The sequence below is a fragment of the Arvicanthis niloticus genome, chromosome 3, assembly GCF_011762505.2.
Source record: "Arvicanthis niloticus isolate mArvNil1 chromosome 3, mArvNil1.pat.X, whole genome shotgun sequence".
In the NCBI taxonomy this organism is placed as follows: Eukaryota; Metazoa; Chordata; class Mammalia; order Rodentia; family Muridae; genus Arvicanthis; species Arvicanthis niloticus.
This window is the reverse complement of record NC_047660.1, coordinates 99,032,216-99,051,593: the sequence shown is the minus strand read 5'-3', so window position 1 is coordinate 99,051,593 and position 19,378 is coordinate 99,032,216. Positions and strand designations below refer to the sequence as shown.

The following is a 19,378-nucleotide window of genomic DNA, read 5'->3' as shown; positions in this document are numbered from 1 at the left end:
TAAGTATGGCCCATGCCTGGATGACACAGACACGGACCAAGTGAAAACCAGAATCTCTAATCCTCGATTCGGTTCAAGTTCTGTTAAGAGTTCCACTTGCCATCTGTTGGGATGAGTTTGCCCGTGGCTTAGGGTTTGAGCATGGCACTGCGACCTGTGTTCCTGCAGTGTGTGCCGAGGCTGCAGAGACTGTCTTTCTGGCCCATAAAATCAGAGATCATTCTTTATTGCACCTAGCAAGAATTTGCCATCTGGCGTCAAGACACTTACAACAGGGGCCAACAGCTACAGAGACTTTCCCTGCCCTTTCGGTGACTTGCTGTGGTGCTCTCCTCTTTATTGAATCTGGAACTTAGTACAGGATTGTCTTGCTGGTTATCTTGACATATGAAGGTTGGCTATTATGTTAGGCTACTGAACCACAATGTCAGCCAGTCACTTGTGATGGTATGTGAATCCCAGGCGAATTACGCAGATACTAACTCGAGAGGTGGAGTGTTTATGTGGTACTTAACAGTTGCTCAATCTTGCTCTAAGCTCTGCCTGGTGGGGCTTGAAAATGAAGAGCAGAGTCCCTTCCCTCAAGGCAAGTGCCATCTTGCTATGTAGGCTAATATTCACAGAAGGAATTAGAGAGCAAGTTTATGCTGTGTGGAAAGTCACTGACTCAGAATGAGTGGGCACCAGGACCCAAGGAACAGGTTCTAATCTTTCACTTTAAGGATGTGTGGAAATCCACAATGGGAGCGAGGGCTAGAAATTCACAACCATACAGGCTGGGTATGTGAATGGGAAATATGATACATGTATCAAATTGGGCTGTAAAAACCCTGCAGGTCATGAGCACTATATGAAGAACTTAAAAGTAGGAAGTGTTCCAGGCCAGATTACTTCTTCATAAGCATGGCTTCCTATTAACGGTGTCTGTAAAATAGAAGATTATTTGCTCTCATGTCATCCGCCTAATGGTAAGCTATCCAGGATAGCTGTGGCAGCTGCTGGTCCCCAAGATGACTCCTGTCATCTTAGTCTGCCACACTAAGCATGTTGCTTCTACTTTGCAGTCTATGCACCAAGAACCAGCGGCACAGAATGTCTCAGTAAATAGGAAGAAAGGCCAGGAACTTGATTGTTCAAGCTTCCCCACCTCTCTCCCCTTCCCTCCCTTCCTCTCTCTCCTTTCTCCTTTTTTAAAAACAAAACAAAACAAAATAATTTATTTGTGTATGTAAGTCAGAGGACAACTTATGGGAGTGGGATCTTTCCTTCTACCATGTGGATCAAAAGTCAGGTTGCCAGACATGTGGACAAGTGCCTGTCCCATCTTCCCACCAAAGTTTTTTTTTTTTTTTTTTTTTTTTTTTTTTTTTTTTTTTTTTTTTTATAGCACAGGCTAGCCTTGGACGTACAGTCTTCAGGCCCTGATAGAATTAGAAGCGTTGTGTCTTCTCTTGTTTCTTTCCCACCTCTCTCTCTCTCTCTCTCTCTCTCTCTCTCTCTCTCTCTCTCTCTCCTTTCCCTCCCTTTTTTTCTTTCCTTCAAGCTGAGGAGTGAGCCCAGGGCCTTATGCATGCTAACTATGTAGCATACCACTGAAACACATACTTAGCTTTACTTAGGTCCTTAAAGGCATGTCTTAGAAGTGAAACTCCTGCTAATATCCTACTGGTTAACATGTAGCCATATGGCTGTCTAGACGCAAAGGACACTGCAAAATATAGTTTTTGGCTAGACTTCCTTTTGCTTAGCTAAAACTGAAGGAATAATAAATTGAGGAAAGAGTGTGTGAAGTGTTTCTGTAAATAAGTTAAAGGTGGGATATAGACAGATTCAGGTGTCTACCATATAATGGGCCATTAGAATTTGGGTTTCCTGTTTCCCCCACCTTGTGCACAGTGAGGGATCAGCAGCTTAGCTTCAGCTGACTTCCGCTCCAGCCCCAGCCCAAAGCAGCAAAGCTACGTGATCACAGACTGGAAGTCCTGACACCGTGGACACAAAGATATTATTCTTCCCTTAAGTTGTCTCTCAGGCATGTTTGTCATGTTGACAAAAAGCTGACTAACAGTAGCCGTTATACGAGGCATTACTTAGGTGTTTGTAATGTTGCTGTAAACAGACCAACTGCCTTCCAGGCCCATAAAGCATGGCATGTATAGCTCTGTACAGCACGCAACACTTGCGGATGATAAATGACTGTTATTAGTCTATGTGTTGTCTACACTATACTGTTCACCAAAACAATCAATCCCCAGACAGCCCAGCTTGGGAAGGGCCCCAGAGGAAAGCATCATAGGAGATAGCAGTGTCATGTAGGATCCTGAAGACCTTCTGGGGGATAAGATGATGAGGTGGCAGTGGCTAAGCGTGGACTGACATGTGTCTCAGTGTCATTTTTAAGAAAAAAAATTACATAAAAATATTAATTAAAATTGCAAGATAGAAAAGACTTCTATACTGAAAATAAAAAGAAAGTGTTTGTACTAAGTGTGTTTTAAGCTAAATTACCATGAAAATGGGAAAAGTTAAAAAATAGTTAAAAGCTCTCAAAGTGAAACAGTTACTTGTTTTAAAATAGTACTTTTAAACTACTTTTAAAGCAAAATAGAGCCTTTAGTCCCAGCACTTGGGAGGCAGAAGCAGGCGGATTTCTGAGTTCGAGGCCAGCCTGGTCTACAGAGTTCCAGGGCAGCCAGGGCTACACAGAGAAACGCTGTCTCAAAAAAACAAAAAACAAAAACGAAAAACCAAAAAAAAAAAAAAAAAAAAAAAAAAAGCAAAATAGAACCTGTTTTAACACAGTATGTCAGAAGGTGTGTCTCTCACCCTGTGACCAGCTCACCCAGAACAACATCTAGTTCCTGTAAGTGCCATTGGTGCTAGAAACACACACAAGAGAAGTTGCTCATCAGAATTTCAGACAGAGGCAGCCTAAGACAGGAAGGAATCTTTTGGCTCATGGTTCATGTGATAAAACCCATCATGGCAGAGAAACTACTACGGCAGCTGAAACAGCTTGGTCTGTGGTTGTGGGAATGTCTACAATTACCACACATCTCTGCAGATAAGGAAACAGACAGGTGGGAAGGAGAGACAGGGCTCTTATTCTCAAAGTGTACTCCCCTCCCCGCCCCAGCCTTATACCAACCAGCTAGGCCCAATGTCAGAAGGTTCCATAATCTCCTCAAACAGCACAATCAGCCAGGGAAAGTGGCACAGACCTTTAATTTCAACTACTTAGGGGGCAGACACAGAAGGTCAAGGCCTGCTTGGACTTAGTAAGACCATACTTCAAATTAAAAATAATTTTTAAAATGGGCCGAGGATGTAACTATATGGTAGAGTGTTTTCCTACTATGATATGGTCATGGGTTCCATTCACAGTACCACAAGTTAGGGAAAAACCTAATAATGTCAGCTTGGGACCAAGTATCCAAATACTTAAGACTGTGGTTGTGTGTGTGTTTGTGTGTGTGTGGGGGGGGAGGGGGTGGTAGGTATTTCACATTTAAACTATAACAGTACTCTGTCTCTCTCTCTCCCTCTCTCTCCCTCTCTGTCTCTCCCTGTCTCTGTCCCTCTCTCTGTCTCTCTGTTTCTTTCTTGTTGGGAGCTGACTTTAGTAGAAAGCGGTTAGATCAACTTTGCAGCCATCTGGAACCATATACCCTGATGACAGACTTGGTTTTCAAGCCTATAACAGCTGAAGCACACTCTGATAAATATATTGTTTATCCCACATAGCTTGTTTTGCTGTTTAGTGACCTCAGCTGTATGGTGCACGTGGTAAAGTGTTTTCACCTGTGTTCTCCTGCTTGTGTTGATAAATACCCCAGATTTCCTTTGAATAAAAGAGAAGGGAGAAGACAGGACGAGAATTAAGACCTGACCACACACCCTGTCTTGTTTCTATTTTTCGAGTCGCTTGCCCCTCCAGCCCCACTCTCTCTCTTGACCAGAGCACTTAGCACAAAAGAGTTGAGGCAGAGTGCAGGCCTCAACACTTTCTCTCTCTCTCTTTTTCTCTCTCTCTGTCTCTCTCTCTCTCTCTCTCTCTCTCTCTCTCTCTCTCTCTCTCTCTCTCTCTGTGTGTGTGTGTGTGTGTATGTGTGCTTTTTATTTTACTTAATTGTTTTTTGGCTTTTTTGAGGCAGGGTCTCCTATACCTCAGGCTGGCCTTGGTCTCTACTTGTCTCTCTCTACTTTTCAAATGCTTGAACTGTGACTGAACAGTGAGCAATCAGGATCGACATCTGAAGGGAAACAGTTGACAAAAGCATATTAGAACATCATTCCTTCTACCAAGAGCTACATGCGATGGACAGATACACAGTCAAGAAACCCTACCATGTAGATGAGAAGTAAAGAGTCTTCAACGCTTCTTGGTCCAGGGCCTTTCTGTCTCTCACCTATCTCAGCTGTCTGACTCAATCCCATCCTTGAAATTAGTGAAGTATCATTATTTCTATGCCTGTCCAGATGGCCCTAGTCTCAAAGGCTTTTTTTTTTTTTTTTTTTTTTTTTTTTTAAAGCTTAGAAGTAAGAACCTGGAAGCCCTCCAGCCTTTGACCTACATCTAGAACATTGTTATGGGCATGCTCACTGTGCTGGTGAGGTCTGTCAATTTGACACAAACTAGACATTTGGGAAGGGGAAGCCCAAATTGAGAAAATGCCCTCCCCCCCCCCCAACAGACTGGTCTATCAGCAAGCTGGAGGAACATTCCCCTGATTGGTAAGTGATGTGGGTAGTTCGGTCTCTGGGCTGGTGGGTGTATAAGAAAGCCGACTGAGAAAGCCAGGGAAAACAAGCCAGTAGCAATAGTTCCCCATAGTATCTGCTTCAGTGTCTGCCTCCAGGTTGCTGCTCTGCTTCACCCTCAGTGATGGAATGACTATAAAGTGTAAGCCCAAATAAACCTTCTTCTTTCCAAGTTACTTTTGGACATTTTGGCGGTTGTGGTGGTTTGAATAGGAATGGCCTCCGTAGGCTCCTAGATTTGAAAGTTTGGTCACCCCAGGGCTGGTACTATTTGAAAGGATTAGGAGATGTGGCCTTGTTGGAGGACATGTGTCATTGGAGTGGGCATTGAGGTTTCACAAGCCCAAGCCAGGCCCAGAGGCTCTCTTTTCATACTGCCTGCAGATCCGATGCAGAACTGTCAGCTGCTTCTCCAGCACCATGTCTGCCTACATGCTGCATGTGTCCTGCCGTGGTAGTAACGGGCTAAACCTCCGAAACTGTAAGCAAGTCCTAGTCAAATGCTTTCTGTTATAAGCATGCCATGGTCATGATGTTTCTTCATAGCAACAGAACACTGACCAAGACAGCTATGGTATTTATCTCAGAAACTAATACAGTCACTGTACCAGCTTTCTTCTATTTTGAATAAGCTTATATACATGGATACTTACCCTCGAGTTATAATTTCCTACAGTATTTGGTGCAGTAATGTACTGTCCAGGCTCATAGACCAAGAGGAACAGGTTACATCACACAGCCAAAGTGCATACTAGGTTACCCATTATCCTGTCTAGGTTGGTGCTAACACCCTATGATATTTGTGTATGATGAAATTGTACTGATCAGAACATATGTCGTTGTTCGGTGACTCATTCTATTAATCGGTTACTGAAATTTGAGCATTGGCAATTTTTCCAACTCATTAAATTAATTGTTTTTCACATTCAATTATTTTGTGTGCTCATAGTTCGTGTGGTCAGAGGCTAATTTTCAGGAGTCAGTTCTCTCCTTCTGTCATGTGGGCGCTGCTACATAAAGTCACTGTGGACTGAGTTCAGGCCATCAGGCATGGCAGTGATCACTCCTCAAATTGTGGATTAGTTTGTCCACTATGTATCCCTGGCTGTCCTGGAACTCACAATGTACACCAGGCTGGCCTCAAACTCCCAGAGATCTGCTTGCTTCTGCTTCCTGAGTGCTAGGATTAAACTCATATACTGCCATTGCCAGATCACATTGTTAAATGTAAAAACAGTTCTTTCTAGGTGTGGTGGCTTAAGTCTGTCATCTCAGCACTCAAGGTCAGCCCGGGATACATAGAATGACTGATGTGTTTACAAAAAGATAAAGAGATAAAGAGAGTATGTTCTGTGGGTGTGTGGAGAGGTATGAGGGAAGGGGATGTCTAAGCAGGCCCATGCTGAGGCATCTTTTCCCACTGAGGGACCAGCCACACACAGGTATGGTATAGAATAGAATTTATTTAGGGCATGGGGAGGGGAGTTAAGAGGGTAGTAGAGGCAAAAAAAACTCAAAGAGAGAAAGAGAGGAGAAAGAGAGAGAGAGAGGAAGAAAGAGAGAGAGAGAGAGAGAGAGAGAGAGAGAGGAGAGGAGAGGAGAGGAGAGGAGAGGAGAGGAGAGAAGAGAAGAGAAGAGAAGAGAAGAGAAGAGAAGAGAAGAGAAGAGAAGAGAAGAAGAGGAGTAGAGGCCGGCCATGAGCACATGGAAAGAGGGGGAAGGGAAGAGAGAGAGGGCTAGGGGACAGAGGGATCAAGAGAGCAAGAGCAAGAGATCAAGAGAGAGAGAGGAGGGGGCAAGCAGCCCCTTTTATAGTTGGCCAGGCCTACCTGGCTGTTGCCAGGTAACTGTGGGGAGGAGCATACCTAGCTGTAGCCAGGTAACTGTGGGGGTGGAGTTTAGACAGAATGCTAACAATGACCATCTCTTTAAAAAAGTTTCACCTTTGACCATTGAGCTTGCTTTTTTTTTCCCTCTAAGCACCTTTAATGTTGGTCTTCTCTAAACTGAGTCCTATTCTTACTTCTATGTCTAAAGTTAGACAAGAGAAGAAGTAGATATAGGAGTCCCAACCCATCCCCACCCGAGCAAGCACACATACACACATACACTATTTGTATACCACATACATCCATTCAGTGAATGGTTCTTGGGGCTTACTATATGGCCTTGTTGGGGGAAGTATCTCATTGGTGCGGGCTTTGAGATTTCAGAAGCCCAAGCCAGGCCCAGAGTCTCTCTCTTCTTGCTGCCTGAATATTCAGTGTAGACTTTCAGGTGCTTCTCTATGCTGCATGCGTCCTGCCATGACAGCAATGGGCTAAACCTCTGAAACTGTAATGCTTTCTTTTATAAGAGTTGCCATAGTTATGATGTCTCTTCACGGCAATAGAACACTGACCAAGAGAATCATGGCATTCATCACACAAACTAAGTACTCATCAAGCCAGACCCAAGTATGCAAAGATCCATTCTAGGTGCTTAGGCACAACAGTGGACAAAAACAATATCCCCGCTTTGAGTAGCTCAGTTCTCATAGGGCATGAGAGCACACTGAACTAGACATTTCAGTTCTGTAGGGACAGAGCAAACTACACCTCCAGCAAGATGTCAGGTTCCTTGAAGGGCACAGATGATTTGCTCTCACTGCACAGCCCTACAGGAGCCCCCAGGAAGCACACTCCATCTATGAGCTCTCCAGACATTACGGAACGATTGCACATTTATTTTACTCCATGTGTATGTGTGAGTGTCTGTGTCAGTGTCTGCCACATGTGGGTGTCAGAAGAGTGAGTGACCCCTGGATCTAGAACTATAGGCATGTACGAACTGCCTGGGTGGGTGATAAGATTCCTCTAGAAGAGCTGCAAGTACTCTTAACCCTGGGGCTATCTTCTCAACCCCATTTTGAGTTTTTGAGGCCAAGTCTTATCAATCCTAGGGTTGCCTCAAACTCCCTTTGTAGGAAGATGGCTTTAAACTTCTGGTCCTCCTATCTCCAGGGACTACAGATCTGTGTCAACATGCCTGCTGAGGATTGACCTGAAGACTTCACACATGTCAGGCAAGCGTTTTACCAACTAAGCCACACACTCAGCCCCTTATTGAAATATTTTTTAAAGAAGTAAATGTATATCTTTTTATGGTACTGTGGAAAAAATGTCTTCAAGAAAAACTTATGTTTTAATAATCTTACATCATTTTAATGCATATGGTCTGTGTTCTTTCTTGTGTTAGAAAATAGGTTTGAAGTAGGTTAGGCTGAAAACAAAACAAAAAAGTTAGGAGTGGTTATTTTATTTTATCATGACAGAATTTTATGTAGAACAGGCTAGACTATGTAGCAGAAGGTGAGTTCTTTCAAAGTACTATGATTACAGGAATGTGCTACTATACCCAGGTGGAAACAATTAAAACACCACCACCACCAACCACCATGCTTTAGTAAGTAGTGATCAAAGTATTCTGAAGGACACCTGGAAACACAAACTCCACTTCGAAGCATTCTGTCATCTCATCTGTGAGGTGTGAACTCATTTCTTTCTTTTCTTTTTTTTTTTTCTGAAACTGGCCTCTTTTGCATGGAAAGGACTACCACACTTTCAAACACTGTGCTTGCAAGAGACCACAGGACTCGCCACCAATCTCTATCTTGAAAAGCTCTGCGGCAGCTGTGCCAGAGGCACAACGTGAGTCTGGTGCAACCTGGTAGCTAGCTCATTGCTAAAGGACCAAGTTAGCATGGGAGACATGCTTCTGGGGCTTGATTCTTGGATATACCAAACATCCAACTTAGAAGCAGTATGAGCCACTGTGATAACATCTGAGACTATCTCATTGGTCCCCTTTCTGAGAAGGTATACTCAACATTAAATGAGATACAAGCTGAATTATTCTAGACAGAGCAGACAGATACAGTTAGCCAGAGTCAGGCTTGTTAGCCACAAAGTTACAATTAGGTGTGTTGATTTAAAATAGGCCCTGAGCGTCTCTTACATATATGTGTCTATAAAGTATATAGTTGAGGGGTTCTTTTGTAATAACCTAAGTTACTTATCTTTAAAAATAAGACAGTGTGACTAGAGAGATAGCTCAGCAGTTAAGAACAGTTGTTCTTGCAGAGGACCCAGATTTGATTCCTAGCACCCTTGTGGTAGTTCTCAATTTTCTGTTAACTCCAGTTCCGGGGGCATGTAGCACCCTCTTCTGGCCACAGGAAGCAGTGACTCCACATTCTGTTCCAGACATCCATTTGTCTACACCCATACACAGAGAATATAAACAAACAAATAAAAAACAAACTCAAGAAACCAAGACATAGGTTCTGTTTACTTTTAAATGTCAATGTTCCAGGAAAACAGCCCCAAGTTTTTCTTTGTTTTCCTCTTGGTAATGAGGTGATGAGTTGCTTTCTCCTATAAATGAGAGAGGGAGCCGGTAACACTGTCCGCTTCCTTAGTGGTCAGGCTGAGCCTCCACAGAGTTGGTTTTCATGGTCTTGACATTTCTGCCAAACATCTGTACAGGCATCTGTATACTTGCTAGGAATGGCAGACAGTCTTCTGCAGCATACAAAAGGCCCAGTTTCAAGTTTCAGTCTCCACATTCCACATTCCACTGAGCTGAAATTCAAAGCTTTTGCAGGTCTCCCTGAAGGCTTCTGGCTCGGCTGGGCTTGGGACTGACTGTGGACTCAGGCTGCCCCGCCAGCCCCCAGCCACAGCTGCCTATTTTTACTTTGGCCATTCTTTCTGCTTGCCGCGGTCACATCCTTAAAAGACTCAGCCGTTCTCAACTCTCTTCTAACTCTTTCCCGCTGTAGTTTTCAAATCTTACACGCTTACCAAAGAGTGAATCTCCAAGTAAAGGCGGGCATATGAAGTCAAGCCACCAACGCCCAAGACCCACTTCTAAACGCCACAGATATTTGTTTCTTTTTACTCATTGCCCCCCCCCCCCCCCCCGATTGAGAGGAGCAACGGCAGGAAGGGTGGTGACTCAAAGCCAGAGCCCCAAAAAACAAACACCCACGAATGACTCAGAAGCCTGAGCTGGGGAGATTCCAAGGTTTTCCTTACTATAAAATTCTTATGTAGACAGCACCACTGGGCTCCTCATACTGGCTCTACAGAGCCGTGCCACCCCCTGGGAGGGAGTTTACTGGGTCAGAGAAGGGTGGGTAGGACTCGAATTTCTTTTGCCAAATGTAGAGAAAATCCAACATATCCTGTGTGAGTCAGAGTGCTTTGCATCTGCTTTAGAGTCTTAGTCACCACTCTCGCCCCCTTGTCTTAATTGTGATTTTAATTAGACGAATGACTTAGAAGTGGAGGTGGAGGCCTTTCATGTAAAGTGGAGGTTCTTCAGGCTGTGTGGTCTTTTGTTGGCTACTTGGATCTTATAATGATAAAAGGATTACTTATATTTTAGCACCCCCCTCCCTTCTTGAAAGTTTAAAGGACCATCCAGAACTTCGAATTTACAGTTTTTTTTTTATGGCAAAGATGAAGGTTTTGTGGCAAAACGCTTTGAATTCCTGAGATGAAAGAGAACTCATAAAGAGAAGTTAACCTCATTTAATTTCTAAGCAGCTTTTGACATACGTGTGTAGACAGATGTAATTCGAGGCAGCTGTGCTCTCCTTGTCTCTGGATAAATGGAACGACCTCTTCCTTTCAGTCCTGTTCCTGAGCAGACAGAGCCTGTGTGGCCACGGTCAGGCTTGAGCAGTGGAGACCCGCCCACCCCCTCCAAGCCCACACACCCAGGCTCCGTGCTTTGGCAGGGCTGTACCGTGGGAGTGGGCACAGGCCTCTTGGGGAAGGAAGTAAAGTGTCAGGTAGGAAGAGCAAATGCATTAGGGCGGTCTTGCTGGCTTGACCGCCAAAGTCTCCCAGATTCTTGGCGTGATACCAAGGGGACACAGTTTCAATCACTCACACTGCAACGACATTGAAATGTCCCTAAGAGATTCGGAAGTTGCCTGCCCTCCTACTTGCAGTAGGTACCGTCTGTTTCACCTCAGCCTTGAACCAAGAAAGTGTTTCTTCTTAGTTTAACACATTACTTAACATGCTCTGCATAAGCAATTATGCAGATGCTTTGAAATGCGTGTGATAACTGGTTACAGCAGGAAAGCGGAAAATTCCAGCTGCTATTTAAACCGTGGGGTCCTGAGGCCCACCCCCCCCCAGCTTAACGTTTCTTTTACCTTTGTGAGTGTGTGTGTGTGTGTTTCCAGGAGAGAATTAAGAACTTGAACTTGTTCATTGACTTTCCGTAAGGTTCGGAAGCAACCAAGCTTTACAATTAAAAGGCAAATGAATGAGAATTGTTATCCTCCAAGCCCAGCTGATAGGATAGCTTCTGTATGTGGAGGTTTAGCTGGTGCCCTGGCTTGGATGTGAGAACGACCCTACAGGCTCCTGCATTCAACACCAGCTGGTAGCTTGTTGGGGGATTGCAGAGCCATTAGGAGATCAGTCAGAGGGAAGAAGTGAGCTGCTGGGGGTCGGGGAACAAGCCAAGTAAGTCATGGAGAACAAGGAGATAAGCAGCATCGTCCACGGCCTCTCTTTCAGTTCCTGCCTCTAGATTGCTGCTTTGAGTCCTTGCTCTGACTTGCTTCACGATGAACTATGATTGGGATGTAGAAACCAAATCAGTCCTCTCCCCCCTGAGTGGCGTTTGGCCACAGTGTTTATCACAGCAATGGAAAGCAAACTAGAAAGAGGATGTTCTCTAGACTCACTGACCTGTGCATCCAGGATTTGGTCTGCTTTCCTATTTTTTTGTCCACAGAGAACCTTGCAGTTGTTTCAGTCCTGGGGTCTTCATGGTGAGAACCTTGCTGTCTCTTAGTTCTGGTATCCTCTAGGCTTGTCACTCTGAGTAACTAGCCCAGAATAAGAGCTGTGTTGAGCTGATATTTAAGCAGAAAGACAGGAAGCCTGTCATGCCTCTGACCATAAATGTTGTAACAAATGTTTCTCAAGTGATAGGATTTAAGAATTTATGATTTGGGAGAGCCTGGATGTTCTCTAATGACAGGAATGGGAAATGGGGATGTGTAATGGTAATCTGGTTTAGAGGTTCAGACAGTGCTTTCAGGTTCCTTGGCAAAGCAGGAAGGGTTTAGGGTGTGTATGTGGTGTGTGTGTGTGTGGTGTGGTATGTATGTGTGGTGTGGATGGTATAATGTGTGTATATTGTGGTTGGTGTCTGTGTGTGGTGTGTATGGTGTGTGTATGTGGTATACTGTGTGGTGTGTGTGTTTGTATGTGTGTGTAGTATGGAATGTGTGTGTGGTGTGTGTCAGGGGTATGTGGGGTGTGTGTGTTTAATGGGGTATGTTTGTGTATGGTATATGTGTGTGTGTGCGCGCGCACGCGCGTGTATTTGTGTGTGTGTGTGTGTGTGATGTATGTGTGTGTTCTAGAACTAGAAAAACTAGTCACTAGCCTATTGGGTTGAATATCGAACAGGACTTCCTCCTTCTGGTACCAACACTGCAGTGTTCTGGGCAGCTGAAGCTCAGAACCAATTTTCAGCCTTTTGTCTTGGACATTCCTGAGAAGACTCAGGACTTCTGAATGTCCTATAGGGTTGCACCAAAGCCTGGAAAATCACCCCAGTGTCTGAACAAACTGCAGCCCATATATGCCATATTGTTCTGGTGAAATGTTTCTTTCCCCTCTTTTAAAATAACCCAACTGTCTTATCCCCTTTTCACAGTTTGGATTTGGAAGTGCCAATCCCTGAAGTCTTTCCCAAAGTTAATTGTTTTCCACATTTTACAGGCCTGGAAAGCAGTAAATCAAGAGAAGAAATTCCTAATCTGTAAATCAAATTGGATAAATTTTTGTCAGCTTATAGAATGGTTTGTCTCTGTCTCTGTCTCTGTCTCTGTCTCTGTCTCTCTCTCTCTTACACACACACACACACACACACACAGTAAGAAGCAAGAAGTCAACACCTTCATGTGTGACAATGAATGGGTTGCATTGCTATTATATGGCGAATATCTGAACACACAACTTGCATGTTTTCTTTGATCATACAGTGGGATGTTGATCTGAAAGACAGAATCAGGTATGATGTATCAACTCTGGTGATTTGAAATGTTTTCCTAACAACAATAATTTTTCATTTTGGACATTGGAATGTCTTCTAATTGTCTTAGACTGTTCCAGGCCCTTGCTATATGAAGATCAAAAGCATGAGGCATCTACTTGTGTAGGAGACCACAGGAATAAGTTATAGTTCCTTTTATGTGTATGAGGGTGGGATCCATGTTCATGCTTAATAGGTGCACCTATGTGTGGGGGGCATGAGCAGTGAGTGATCCTGTTTCAGTTCTTTCATGAGACAGGATCTCTCACTGCTAACTGATACTCATTGATTAGCTTAGGGTAGTGGCCAGGGAACTTCAGGGACCCGCTGTCTCTGCCTCCAACCCTGGTCTTATAAGCCTGTGCCCCAACTCATAACTTTCTTATGAGGGTTCTATTGTCCGCATCACCCATAGACTACAGTTCTTGAGGCAAAAGCTGTCAGAAACTTTGGAGCACTGTACTAAGGGAATGTAATTAAGTAGCTTACCTTCAGTGAGAGGCTTCAAGGATAGAAAGCAATTCAAACAAATCCTGGCTTAGGAGAAGGTCATGCACATTCCTGGAGCAAGTAGGTGATAACATTCACCAGCAGAGATTGACCAAGCTGCTTTTGCATGCAAAATATAAATCAATTACATTTTATAAGCAGGAGTACTGAATTCACAGGCTGTTTTTGGCATCATCTTAATCTCCTTATTTCTTGCATTTATCATCTCCAAATATTCAATAAATTCTATTGAAAAAATCTAAATGATTACATATTTGTAATCCAAGCATTCATGAGGCTGAGCCAGGAGGATTGTGACTTTGAGGCTATCCTGGGCTACATAATGAAACCTTATCTTGAAAGAAAGAAAGAAAGAAAGAAAGAAAGAAAGAAAGAAGCTGTCACCATTTTGTTAAAACACACACCCCATCTCACATCTCCATAACTGCCAGCTTCATCCAAATCACCGCTTGTCTGGATTATGACAAAAATTTGCTAATTGGTTGCATTAGTTTTCTGTTGCTGAGAAACAAATAATACAAATATGATTGACAGCTTAAAACTGCACAAATGACCTGGGTGGGTTTCCCTGGGTTGGAGTCTAGAAGTGGCTTAAACCACACATTCCTTTCAGATCCCAATCTCTAGTGAAGGCATTCGAATGCTGCATTTTCCACCCATAGTTCCATCACGAAAGAGCACACTTCCAAACACACAGACTGTGAAAGCCAGCTCTCTGTGGTTAAACAACGCAGGCATGGCATCTTATTGGCTCCTGGCTAAGAGCTTCCTTTGGGTCTGAGGTGCCTCTCAAAGTTCCTGGCAAGTGGCCTCTCCTTGGACAGGTCACATCAGGATGACCGTCTGTTAACATAACCAATGAATCTCTAGATTGACTCTGCTAACACAAGTCTTAGGTAGCATGTATGACCCAGGCTTGAACGTGATATCCACATATCTCTACTGGTTTCTGTTCATTAGTTCCATCCACATATAGGAGAAAGGACCAGGCCAGGACATAACTCCCTGGGTGCCACTGGAAGGTGTGGCCACCATATTAGTGTCTCAACTTCTTCTCATTCTGTCCTATATTATATTGTACAATAACTACTCATAGCAACCTTGTTCTAACGTAAAACCAAATGGCTCTCTTGCTCCCAAGCCCTAAAGGCCTTATGCTTATGTATAGGTGATTATTGGCCATGCCATTTGCTTCATTTTTCAGCCGGTTGTCCCTGGCCTGTTCCTCCCCAGGCACGCAATCTGTAACTTAGTACTCATTGGGCCACCTTTTTTGTCCTCACTTTTCCCCTCAGTAGCCAGCACTCTATTCTTAATTTCTGTAAGGTCACTGTTTTAGAGTCCACATTACTGGTGACATCATGTCGTACTCTTTCTTTGTCTGGCTTACTTCGCTGAATAATTTCCAGTTCCATGCACGCTGTAAACCAATAACAGGACTTCAATTTTTATGGCTGAACATGATTCCATGGCATATATTCACCACCTTCCATCATCAGCTAATGGACACTAAGACTGTTTCTATTTCTTGGTGACCATGAATACTGCTGTAATAAATATATGGGTGCCAATTAGTTTCCTTTAGATGCACACCCAGTTGTAAGATTGCTGACCCATATAACAATTCTAATTTTGTATGAATATGCATTTATGTGTGTGTGTGTGCTTACCTGTTCACGTTTGCATGCTTATATATTTGCAACCAGAAGCTGACATGAGAGTCTTTCACGATCTTAAGTTTGAGACAGAGTCTCTCACAGAGCCTAGAACTTGCTGACTTGGCCAGAGTGTCTGGTTAGTAAGCTTCAAGGGTTCTTCTGTCACCATGTCCCCTGAGGCGTACAGGCACACACCACTGCACTGCTTTTTATGTGGGTTCTGGGAGTTGTACTCCGGTCTTTCTGAATTTCAAGAAACATTTTTGTGTATGGCTGTTGGCCATTCAAATGACTTCTTTTGAGAAAGTCTATTTAGAGCTAATGTTCATGTCTTGTTTATGGATATTGAGTTTCTTTGGGTTGCTTACACATTCAGTATTTTAGCCGCTGGTCAAATGTGTAGTTTAAAGTATTGCCCCCCATACTATAGATTGTCTTTTCACTCTGAGGACTGTTTTCCTTGTTGAACAGGAGCTTTTTAGTTCAGTCTTTTTCCATTTGTTCATTTTTCCTCTTTTTCCCAATCGCTTTGGTGTCTTGCCATTTCAATGTTCAGAGGAATAAAAACAAGAAAACAAAATACAAAGTTGATCCTTCAGAAAGATCATCAAAGCTTGACAGAAACAAATGAACATATAAACAAACAAAATAGAAATCAGAGTAATAAAACCATGAATGAAAGTGGTAACAGTACGGCCAACTTTTATAAATAAAAGGAAAACAAGGCTTGCAACCAGTCAGAAGTACAGATACAAGGATTTTGTGTTTGAGGCCAGTCTGCTACATAGCAAGTTCCAGAATAGCCAGAGTTCTACAATGACACATGGCCTTATGAAAATAGGCAAACAAATAGGTAATGGTGAATTTTATGAGGATGCTGTGATCAAGTTATTCTAAGAAAGAAGATAGCTAAGACAATATGAACACATTTCTAAGAAGGCCAAAGCTACAAAACTGATTTAAAAATAGTCATTCTGAACAGATGGGCAACAGACAGGCATCAGTCATCAGAACTTTTCTACAACTGCAGGACCAGGTCACTTTATGAGAGAACTTTACAAATACTGAAAAATTAACTTCAGTCCATTGTAGAAACCTCCCAAAATGTAAAAGAAAGGAACCCTTTTCCTCTCACTTTAAGAGGTTGCCATCATCTGATACCAAAACTAGACAAAGAAAATCATAAATGAACATCTTCATAAATATAGATATAGATGCAAAACACCTTTTAAAAATTGCTAGCAAACTCTTAGTTGTACACAAAACTGGATGATTCACTATGGGTTAATCAGGCACGTTCCGGGAATTCAAGGTTGCTTCAACCAACAAAGACACTGATACATCATGTTTACATATTTAGTGATACATCATGTTAACAGAATAAAAAACAAGACCACATGATCATCTCAATAGATATGTCAAAGCAGTGAAAAAGAAAAATCTAGAACTCTTTCTTAATAAAAACACTCAAAAAAAAAAAAAAAGGACAAGTAACATAACTTACTCTACCTGACAAAGTATTCACAAAACCCAGATGTAACTGCCACACTTCATGGTGAAGGACTGGATGCTTCACCCTCAAGAGCAATACAAGGAGGAGACTACTCTTAGCATTATTTCCCTTTTGTGTGTCCTGGGATGTTGCTGGGAAAGGGCTTTTTTACTGACAGTTATATTGTTTAGAACTCTTTATCAACTAGTTAAGCAAAGAAGAAAGAGCTAAGTCACTAAACCTGGTAAGAAAGATTACAACTATGTGTATCACAAAATCTATGATAGAAGAAATTCCAGGGAGTACACAAAATCTGATGATAATAAATAAACTCAGTAATTTTATAAGTATAAATCAAGCATATAAACTGTTGTTTTTATTTCTGAATATTAAAAAATGCAATCAGAAAACAAACTAAGACAATTCTACTCATAATTGCATAAAATAATAAATACTTATAAATCACCTATGCAAAAGAAATATACATAAATGGAAAGGCATGTCCTATTCATGGATCATAAGAATTTAAATGGATAAAATATCAACATACAGTGAAGCAATCTGAAAGATAAGGGAGACCGTTGTGAAACCCTCAGTTGCTTTCTTTATGGAAACTGACACCAGATCTTAAAATTGACATGAAAAGTCATGAGAATTTTCTAGCTTTGACTAGAAGAGCTAAAAAAAAAAAAATCTCCAAAAAGAACATAAGTAGAGTCTTGATTTTAAACAGAAGTAGAAAGTTACAATAATTAAGACAATTTGGTGCAAGCATAAACATTGAATTCAGAGTATAGAAATAAATTCTCACATTAACTGTTAATTCACCTTTGACAAGCAGGTCTGGAGAATTCAGTGGAGAAAATATACTATGATCTAAATGGTCTTGACTTAACTGGTATCCACATGCAAAAGAATAAACCTTATTTTATATATATATAAATATAAAAATGGATAGTGTGTTAGAGTACCAAGACAAAGGTTGTGCTGTGCTAGAGTTACCCAGGGAGATTCTAGAGACAGTCTGGAGATAGAGGGGGGAAAAGGAAGGACTATAGAGAGAAATCAATGTGGTTTTCATGGAAGGAATGGGGAGAGAAGAGCATCCCTTCGAAGATTGGTCACCTGGTCACTCTTCTGCCTGGCATTCTTGAACCTGGGGATAGGAGTCCTGAGAATGAGGGCTCGGTGAAGGCTTGGTCACAGGAGTGAGGCTCTAGGGTAGCTGGTTTGAATGAAAGGTGTGGCTGAAGGTAAGTTTTGCAATCAATTCTTCATCATAAGTATAACCTGGCCCTAGGAAGGTAGGTCCCTTCAGGGTTAGCTGAGCTGGGTGGCTTCCAGGGGACAGACTGCATTTCCTGTTGACTTTGTAGCAAGGTGCAGTCAAGTAGTCAGTAACCAGTTTATAATGAATGGAATATACATGGAATCCATCTGTTTTCAGTTTAGCCCATACAAATTTTTCATATAGAATTCCTCCATGCTGTCTACTCTGATGTCTAGAATGAACAACATTAAAGGTGACTCCAGAAGCCACCATCACCACCTGTGACAGCCTGGCCTTCCAGTGAGCATAAAGAAGGTCTCAGGCCAGCTTTTCATCATTTCAGTGATCCCACTTATAGCACCATTGCTTGTGGGTGTGGTCGATATTAGGGACACTTGTTTACTGTTTTGTCTGGTTGTGTCACATTTTGTTTTGAGTGGTGTGTAGTAGAGTGAACACAGGTTTTAAATAAGGCAGACCTTGGTTCCAATCCATGTTCTACCTCTTGTATGTGCCGTTCTTAGACACTTTTGAAAATACAGTTAATAGTATTTACCAGTAAGACATAAGGAGAGATGAAGTAACAAACATAAAACACTTTATCTATATATGTATAGGTAAACATATATAGACACACACACACATACACACACACATACACACACACACACACACACACACACACACACGGCTATATCCCAGAGATGTTTGATTTGTCTGATAAGCAGGAATTCCAGAAGAGAGTTTATTTGAACAAAAGGTATTGTGTTTTAAAAAGCAGTCGGTAATGTACCCATGCCATGGTCTAAAAACTTTCCACACTTTCCCTAAGACCTCGTGAAGGACTAAGCATGAATGGGTAAGCTTGCCATGCTACCTAGGAAAGGTTTTGCTCTCTTCCCCACATGACCAGTTTGTAAAACTCCAAGGGTGACCTGCAATCCACAAGACTGTCCAGGCATACTCTAGTGGGGCTGAGCCATGACCATGAATTAGAACAAGAAGTGTGACCAATAGGCACGGCATGTTACGCTGCGATACAGGGAAAGGACGGGGGCAAGCTTCCAAGCACATGATTGGGCTGTCCCTGTCTGGTAAGTGAAGGACAAGAAAACAGCAATGCTTACAGGTTTATAGAAAGCAGCTGGCTTCCAGTTAGGGCCTCCACAGTCCAGTGTGGCTGCTACCATTTACCGTAGCATGCTGCAGCCTTAGAACACACAGGAATCATAGAAAGTAGCGCCTGGCCAGCGGCTACTTACTTTAGTCGGATCACAACATTCTATTCACTCACTTCACCAATCGTTATTCTGCTGAACTTGCCAAACAGTATTTAGATGCTGAGGACATGAATTCTTATATTTATTTCAGTCTGAGAGACAAGTGTGGCAATAAGGAGTTCTTAGGTGGTAACAGCTGTCTAATCAAAGCAGCAGAGAGGAGTGTGGTACAGAGCTAGGTCTCCTCAGTGGGATGGGAGGTTGATGTTGAAGCACGGAGGTGAGAGAAGCTGGTTTCTAAGTGTCCCATGACAGAGCAGAAAAGGACCAGAGTGGCTGTAATGGAACAAGCCAA

General features: G+C 42.6%; 1 long non-coding RNA gene across 2 annotated transcripts; it reads right to left on the bottom strand.

Annotated features, from left to right (window-relative positions):
• Window positions 1-9,736: 9,736 nt before the first annotated feature.
• LOC143441782 (uncharacterized) lies at window positions 9,737-17,823 on the bottom strand. Of its 2 annotated transcripts, none has more exons than XR_013109459.1 (3): window positions 17,659-17,823; window positions 15,054-15,577; window positions 9,737-13,482 (listed from the first exon to the last, which is right to left on the bottom strand). It is a non-coding gene; the product is annotated as an uncharacterized LOC143441782 (long non-coding RNA). The 2 variants fall into 2 exon arrangements; XR_013109458.1 differs by having other exon boundaries at window positions 9,737-13,479.
• Between the last annotated feature and the right edge of the window lie 1,555 nt (window positions 17,824-19,378).